The 8382-nt window shown below is 42.2% G+C and overlaps 1 non-coding gene across 1 annotated transcript; it reads left to right on the forward strand.

Moving 5' to 3' along the window:
* The first annotated feature begins 7763 nt into the window (after nucleotides 1–7763).
* Nucleotides 7764–7892, forward strand: LOC142866125 (small nucleolar RNA SNORA11). The gene has a single exon (XR_012916185.1). It is a non-coding gene; the product is annotated as a small nucleolar RNA SNORA11 (small nucleolar RNA).
* Nucleotides 7893–8382: the final 490 nt, after the last annotated feature.

Consider the following 8382-nt stretch of genomic DNA (forward strand, 5'->3'; position numbering starts at 1 on the left):
TAGGGACTTCATATAAATAAAAGAAACTTTTTTATTGTAAAATAGATCTCTACCTGTTCAAAGGAGGGGAATAGTGGTGGATGGCATAAAATAATATTTTTTAAAAAATTCTTTTCAGTAACTTAAATTCTTAAAGTCATGTTATTATGTTAATATGTTAAGTTAAAGAAGATAATCATAAAATTTCTGAGTCATTTATAAAATACTAAAATATTAATTGTTAAACATAACTTGAAATTTATATATTTTGACATCTTATTTTTATATAACATAGAAAACTAAATATATTTAGGTGTGCTAATAAAAATTGGGGACTGATAACAGTTCATAGTGAGTATAACTCACTGGGTTTTTCTAAAAGTTGGCATTATGTTTAATATATGTAAGTAAAACTACTAGACAGAAGAAAAACAATTCCAAATAAAAAAGAAGATATATTTTTGATAAAGTTATGACAGTTTTTATTAAAAAAGATAATTTTGTCTAATTTAAAAATTAGTCTTAGCCGGGCGCGGTGGCTCACGCCTGTAATCCTAGCACTCTGGGAGGCCGAGGCGGGCGGATTGCTCGAGGTCAGGAGTTCGAAACCAGCCTCAGCAAGAGCGAGACCCCGTCTCTACTAGAAATAGAAAGAAATTAATTGGCCAACTAATATATATACAAAAAATTAGCCGGGCATGGTGGCGCATGCCTGTAGTCCCAGCTACTCGGGAGGCTGAGGCAGGAGGATTGCTTGAGCCCAGGAGTTTGAGGTTGCTGTGAGCTAGGCTGACGCCAGGGCACTCACTCTAGCCTGGACAACAAACGTGAGACTCTGTCTCAAAAAAAAAAAAAAAAAAATTAGTCTTGCCGGGGCGCGGTGGCTCACGCCTGTAATCCTAGCACTCTGGGAGGCCGAGGTGGGCGGATTGCTCGAGGTCAGGAGTTCGAAACCAGCCTGAGCAAGAGCGAGACCCCGTCTCTACTATAAATAGAAAGAAATTAATTGGCCAACTAATATATATATATACAAAAAAAAAAAAATTAGCCGGGCATGTGGCGCATGCCTGTAGTCCCAGCTACTTGGGAGGCTGAGGCAGAAGGATTGCTTGAGCCCAGGAGATTGAGGTTGCTGTGAGCTAGGCTGACGCCAGGGCACTCACTCTAGCCAGGGCAACAAACCGAGACTCTGTCTCCAAAAAAAAAAAAAAAAAAAAAAAAAAATTAGTCTAATTTAAAATTTTGTCTAATTTAAAAATTTGTCTAATTTAAAAATATTTCAAAATAAAATAAATAATTAAAACTAAATCAAGGCCAGGCGCGGTGGCTCACGCCTGTAATCCTAGCACTCTGGGAGGCCGAGGCGGGCGGATTGCTCGAGGTCAGGAGTTCGAAACCAGCCTGAGCAAGAGTGAGACCCCGTCTCTACTATAAATAGAAAGAAATTAATTGGCCAACTAATATATATAGAAAAAATTAGCCAGGCATGGTGGCGCATGCCTGTAGTCCAGCTACTCGGGAGGCTGAGGCAGGAGGATTGCTTGAGCCCAGGAGTTTGAGGTTGCTGTGAGCTAGGCTGACGCCACGGCACTCACTCTAGCCTGGGCAACACAGTGAGACTCTGTCTCAAAAAGAAAAAAAAACTAAATCGATATGTGTGGAAAAAATGATGGTTATAAAAGGTTTATGAAAATCTTGCCTCATGATTAAAACTAGATGGATTTGTTTATAGGATTTTATTTTGTTTTTATTTTTATTTTTTATAGGATTTTATTAAGATTAGTTTTACCATTAATAATACACTAATGCAAAGGTAAAATTTGATTTTCTCTGTTGAATAAGATTTTTATTGCTATTAATAGAAAGAACAGAATATTTTTGTTCACCCTTTGAATAAACTACCAAAACGGGGTGGGGGAGACAGAGAGAGAGACATTCAGGTTGCCCCCTTATTAGCTTGCCTTTCAGTTTTTCTATATTAGGTTGTATAAGGGAAACTAAGTCTCCTCTTTCTCAAAGAGTCACATTTTTCATGCCTGTAATCCTAGCACTCTGGGAAGCCCAGGCGGGCGGATGGCTCAAGATCAGGAGTTCGAAACCAGCCTGAGCAAGAGCAGACCCTGTCTCTACTAAAAATAGAAAGAAATTAATTGGCCAACTAAAAAGATATAGAAAAAATTAGCCGGGCATGGTGGCACAGGCCTGTAGTCGCAGCTACTCGGGAGGCTGAGGCAGGAGGATCGCTTGAGCCCAGGAGTTTGAGGTTGCTGTGAGTGAGGCTGACGCCATGGCACTCTAGCTCGGGCAACAGAGTGAGACTGTGTCTCAAAAAACAAAAAAAACAAGAAAAATACAGGAAGCATTGTCAAATATAAAATGGTGTGGCCGGGCGTGGTAGTTCTCATCTCTAATCCCAGTACTCTGAGAGGCCACGGCAGGAGGATTGTTGAGGTCAGGAGTTCGAAACCAGCCTGAGCAAGAGTGAGACCCTGTCTCTACTATAAATAGAAAGAAATTAATTGGCCAACTGATATATATAGAAAAAATGAGCCGGGCATGGTGGCGCATGCCTGTAGTCCCAGCTACTCGGGAGGCTGAGGCAGGAGGATCACTTGAGCCCAGGAGTTTGAGGTTGCTGTGAGCTAGGCTGACGCCACGGCACTCACTCTAGCCTGAGCAACAGAGTGAGACTCTGTCTCAAAAAAACATAAAAAATAATAAAAAAAAATAAACTGGTGTTCCACTTTCTTTGAGTTATATTTACATAAACATGTCATTAAAATATGTACCAATATTGCATGAAAGTCCTAAAATTCTGATATGTCTTGGTGTATCATATCAGTAATACTTATGATTATTATGCTAAATTAAATTGTTGTATGTGACAAAAATAACCAACTTTTTTTGTCAATTGTCTGTTTACCCATGCCTATTCTAAGACTTTTGTCATCCGTGGACAATTATTGTTTTACTTTGATTCTTCTCCAATAGTGATTTTTTTTTTGAGACAGTTTTACTGTGTAGCCCAGGCTAGAGTGCCCTGGCGTCAGCCTAGCTCACAGCAACCTCAAACTCCTGGGCACAAGCAATCCTCCTGCCTCAGCCTCCCGAGTAGCTGGGACTACAGGCATGAGCCACCATGCCCGCCTAATTTTTTCTATATATTTAGTTGTCCAGCTAATTTCTTTCTATTCTTTAGCAGAGACGGTGTCTCGCTCTTGCTCAGGGTGGTCAAACAGTGGTTTTTAAACTGGCTACAGTCCAAAGTTTGCTTCTTAAGGAAAGTCATGGAAAGGACTAACAAGTTCTCTTGAATACAGGTTTCTGATAACTTTGGAGATTATGTACCAGTGGACTAAAACAAAACAAACATCCAGGACTTTACTTAGAACGCTGGGCGAAGGGTGGTGGCTCACGCCTGTAATCCTAGCTCTCTGGGAGGCCGAGGCCAGTGAATTGCTCGAGGTCAGGAGTTGGAAGCCAGCCTGAGCAAGAGCGAGACCCTGTCTCTACTAAAAATAGAAAGAAATTAATTTGACAACTAAAAAAATGTATAGAAAAAATTAGCCGGGCATGGTGGCGCATGCCTGTAGTCCCAGCTACTCGGGAGGCTGAGGCAGGAGGATCGCTTGAGCCCAGGAGTTGGAGGTTGCTGTGAGCTAGGCTGACGCCAGGGCACTCTAGCCTGGGCAACAAAGTGAGACTCTGTCTCACAAAAAAAAAAGAAAAAAAATACAGTATATCATCATTAACTATAGTCACATCACTGTACAAGAGATCTCTTGAGATTTATAGTCCTATCTAACTGAACAGACACTTCACCAAAGATGATATTTAGATGGCAAATAAGCATATGAAAAGATAATTATAAAGATTTGAGAAGACAGACAAGCTAACTACTCTGATTTATTCATTATACAATATACATATGGGCCGGGCGCGGTGGCTCAAGTCTGTAATCCTAGCACTCTGGGAGGCCGAGGCGGGCGGATTGCTCGAGGTCAGGAGTTGGAAACCAGCCTGAGCAAGAGCGAGACCCCGTCTCTACTATAAATAGAAAGAAATTAATTGGCCAACTAATATATATAGAAAAAAAATTAGCCGGGCATGGTGGCACATGCCTGTAGTCCCAGCTACTCGGGAGGCTGAGGCAGGAGGATTGCTTGAGCCCAGGAGTTTGAGGTTGCTGTGAGCTAGGCTGACGCCATGGCACTCACTCTAGCCTGGGCACCCAAGTGAGACTCTGTCTCAAGAAACAAAACAAAACAAAAAAACCCCATAATATTATATAGCACTTAATATTGTGTTTTTCAAAGAACAATAACACAGAAATATGCTTGTCCATTTTCAAATGAAGAAAATTAGACTATAAAACAATATTATACAATATGTCAATTTTGTTATTAAATTGTGTTATATACATTATTATTATTATTATTTTTTTTGAGACAGAGTCTCGCTTTGTTGCCCAGGCTAGAGTGAGTGCCGTGGCGTCAGCCTAGCTCACAGCAACCTCAAACTCCTGGGCTCGAGTGATCCTTCTGCCTCAGCCTCCCGGGTAGCTGGGACTACAGGCATGTGCCACCATGCCCGGCTAATTTTTTATATATATATCAGTTGGCCAATTAATTTCTTTCTATTTATAGTAGAGACGGGGTCTCGCTCTTGCTCAGGCTGGTTTCGAACTCCTGACCTTGAGCAATCCGCCCGCCTCGGCCTCCCAAGAGCTAGGATTACAGGCGTGAGCCACAGCGCCCGGCCCATTATTATTTTTTTAAAGACAGAAAGGCAATACACCCAAATTTAAATCACTGTTTTGTGGCTTATAAAATTATAGGTGTTCTTTTACTTTTTAATTTATACTTTCTACTGTATTTTTTTTAACATGATCATCTGTTATCTTTATCATCAAAGAAAAAACTCTTCAAAAAAAATAAGCCCAGCCCAAGGCAGCCAAGGCCATGATCTTTTCAGTTGCTGTCCTCACGCAAAACGCCACACTGTTGTGCACTGGGTGCTTGTCTTCTTTCTCCTTTGGGTACTGACTCAATGGTGGCAAACACCTGCCAAAGTGAGAAAGAGGGTGGCAGCATCCTCCCAAGATCATGAAATGTTTAAATTAAATTGGCCTAGGAAGCCACAGGCTGACAGTGGGACCCATCTCCATAACCCCTATAGGGAACAGATGTCTTTAAGAGCTGGTGGCTCACGCCTGTAATCCTAGCACTCTGGGAGGCCCAGGTAGGAGGATCTGTCAACATCAGAAATTCAAAACCAGCCTGAGCAAGAGTGAGACCCCGTCTCTACTGAAAATAGAAAGAAATTAATTGGCCAACTAAAAATACATAGAAAAAGTTAGCCGGGCATGGTGGCACATGCCTGTAGTCCCAGCTACTCAAGAGGCTGAGGCAGGAGGATTGCTTGAGCCCAGGAGTTTGAAACCAGCCTGAATAAGAGCGAGACCCCGTCTCTACTGAAAATAGAAAGTAATTAATTGGCCAACTAAAAATATATACAAAAAATTAGCCAGGCATGGTGGTGTGTGCCTGTAGTCCCAGTACTTGGGAGGCTGAGGCAGGAGGATCGCTTGAGCCCAGGAGTTGGAGGTTGCTGTGAGCTAAGTTGATGCCAAGGCACTCTAGCCAGGGCAACACAGTGACACTCTGCCTCAAAAAAAAAAAAAAAAAAGAAAGTAATGCCCCCCAATTGGCAGTTTCCTCTTTTCTAAATGTCTTCAGTGAAAGAATCTTTTATAATGCTTCTCCAAAGCAATTCCTCTTTAGTTTAGATATTCCATCCTGCCCTGGAGAATCACAAATGATAAGCGGAAGGAGTCACCTTTCATTTCTGCGTTTCCATCTGCCACCTGTGGTGTTTGGGGCTGCCTGGAGCCATTCTGCCTATTGCCCCTGGCCCATCTATTCTATCTTTTTAACTGGCAATTTAGCACTACTTCTGCTATGTCCTCTGTCCTTGACCCCTTCAACACTCTGTCTCAGAATGGGAGAATTCACTTAAGCTGCAAAGCTTATTCTGGTTTTTTTTTTTTTTTTTGACACAGTCTCGCTTTGTTGCCCTGGCTAGAGTGATCGCTTGAGCCCAGGGGTTTGAGGTTGCTGTGAGCTAGGCTGATGCCATGGCACTCACTCTAGCCTGGGCAACAAAGCAAAACTGTCTCAAAAAAAATTTATTTTTTACAACTTTTTAATTCTTTTTTTCTTTTTCTATTTTCTTTTTACGAGTAGTGACTGCCACTAAATTATTTGGAATTTTGAATCAACAGTGCATTAAGCTTGTAATACTAAAATATAATCCCTCAGACATTTTTCGTATATGAAGCAACATATTCCCAACGAGATCAACTTATTTAGGAGAAACACGAACTTCAGTAACTGATGAAAATAAACCATCAATATATATTTAATTTACTGGTAACAAAAAAGCAGACTCATGCAACTCATAGGGGTATTGAATGAAACAAGAAATTGTACATTAACACACTTACTACACAATATTAAATACTTAGGTCAAACTATAAATAAATCAGTACCTGTAGCTACCCAAATTCAAAAAAATAAATCAAGTGCCCTTGGAAGTCATCTAACAGCAGTTTTTGGCAACAGGGACTGGTTTCAGGAAAGACAATTTTTGCAGGGGTGGGGGTGGGGGGCGGAGGCGGAGGCGCTCTGTAGCCTGGTCCCCAGCGACACCTGATGGACGACTGAGGTACCACAGATTTTCCAGCAAAAGAATCCACCAGGTAGGGACAGTAGACAATGCAGGGTGGGCCCGGATATGCCGGAGGCGGAGACGGAAATGCTTAAAATCACAATACACTCCCATTATCTGTGCTTCTGCTTTTGGAGTTTCACCCCGGGCCAAAGGTGGTTGAAAACATTAAATGAAAAAGCCTTTGTGTTTTTTTTTTTGTTTTTTTTTTGAGACAGAGTTTGGCTTTTTTGCCCAGGCTAGAGTGAGTGCCGTGGCGTCAGCCTAGCTCACAGCAACCTCAATCCTGGGCTCAAGCGATCCTCCTGCCTCAGCCTCCTGAGTAGCTGGGACTACAGGCATGTGCCACCATGCCTGGCTAATTTTTTCTATATATATATTAGTTGGCGAAATAATTTCTTTCTATTTATAGTAGAGACGGGGTCTCGCTCTTGCTCAGGCTGGTTTTGAACTCCTGACCTGGAGCAATCTGCCCACAGCCTAGGCCTTCCAGAGTGCTAGGATTAGAGACGTGAGCCACCTCCCCTGGCCACCTTTTTCTTTTGAATAGGGTGATATCTTAGGCTGGGCAGGCAAGGTGGTGGCTCACTCCTGTAATCCTGGCACTCTGGGAGTCTAAGAATGGAAGATCGCTTCAGGACAGGAGTTTGAGGTCAACCTTGGCAATGGGGAGATCCCAATCTCTTCAAAAACTTAATAAAAAAAATAGGCATGGTATGGTAGCTCAGGCCTGCAATCCTAGCACTATGGGAGGCCAAGAAGGGAGGATCACTTGAGGCCAGGAGTTTGAGACCAGCCTGAGCAGGAGGGAGACCCCGTCTCTACCAAAAATAGAAGAAAAAAATTAGCTGGACAACTAAAAATAGAAAAAACCAAATTAGTTGGGCTGATGGTGCATGCCTGTATTCCCAGGTATTTGGGAGGCTGAGGCAGGAGGATCGCTTGAGCCCAGGAGTTTGAGGTTGCTGTGAGCTAGGCTGACAACACGGCACTACAGCCTAGGAGACAAGAGGAAGACCCTGTCTCAAAAAAAGAATTTTTTTTTTTTAATGTAAGGGGTGTGCTCAGAGCAGGGGGCCTGAAGAATGGCTCTTCTGTTTACAATACGCCCAACAGGAATCTTGGGACACTGTGATAAGGGACACAAAACTAGTGGCCTCCCTATGAACAAATGCCCTACATGTGAAGAAGAAACAAAGTTATAGAATCTAGGTGGTTGGTGTATGGGTGATCACTGTATACTTCTTTCAACTATACTGTATGTTTGAAAAATTGCCTAATAAAGTATTAGAAAATTAAAAAAAAATATGTAACTAGCTGGGGGCAATAGCATGCACCTGTAGTCCCAGTTCATTGGGAGGAGGTTAGGGTGAAAGGATCACTTGAGCCCGGGAATTTGAGGTTGCAGTGAGCTAGCTATGATGATGCTACTACAGTCCAACCTGAGCAACAGTGAGACCCTGCCCTCATAAAATAAAATTGATAATAATATCTTGAGATATTAATAATATCTGGACACAGCTTTGCCCTGCCTGGGATGAAAACCATCCCTTTGAGCAGCGAATCCCACTATGTATATTACCCCGTCCGTTGGCCACTTAGAAGCCCTATGGCTTCTCGGATTGACAGTTGTCATATCACAGTGCTTGTGTTCAAGTAACCCTTATTTGACTT

Source organism: Microcebus murinus, chromosome X (assembly GCF_040939455.1).
Source record: "Microcebus murinus isolate Inina chromosome X, M.murinus_Inina_mat1.0, whole genome shotgun sequence".
NCBI classification, from domain to species: domain Eukaryota; kingdom Metazoa; phylum Chordata; class Mammalia; order Primates; family Cheirogaleidae; genus Microcebus; species Microcebus murinus.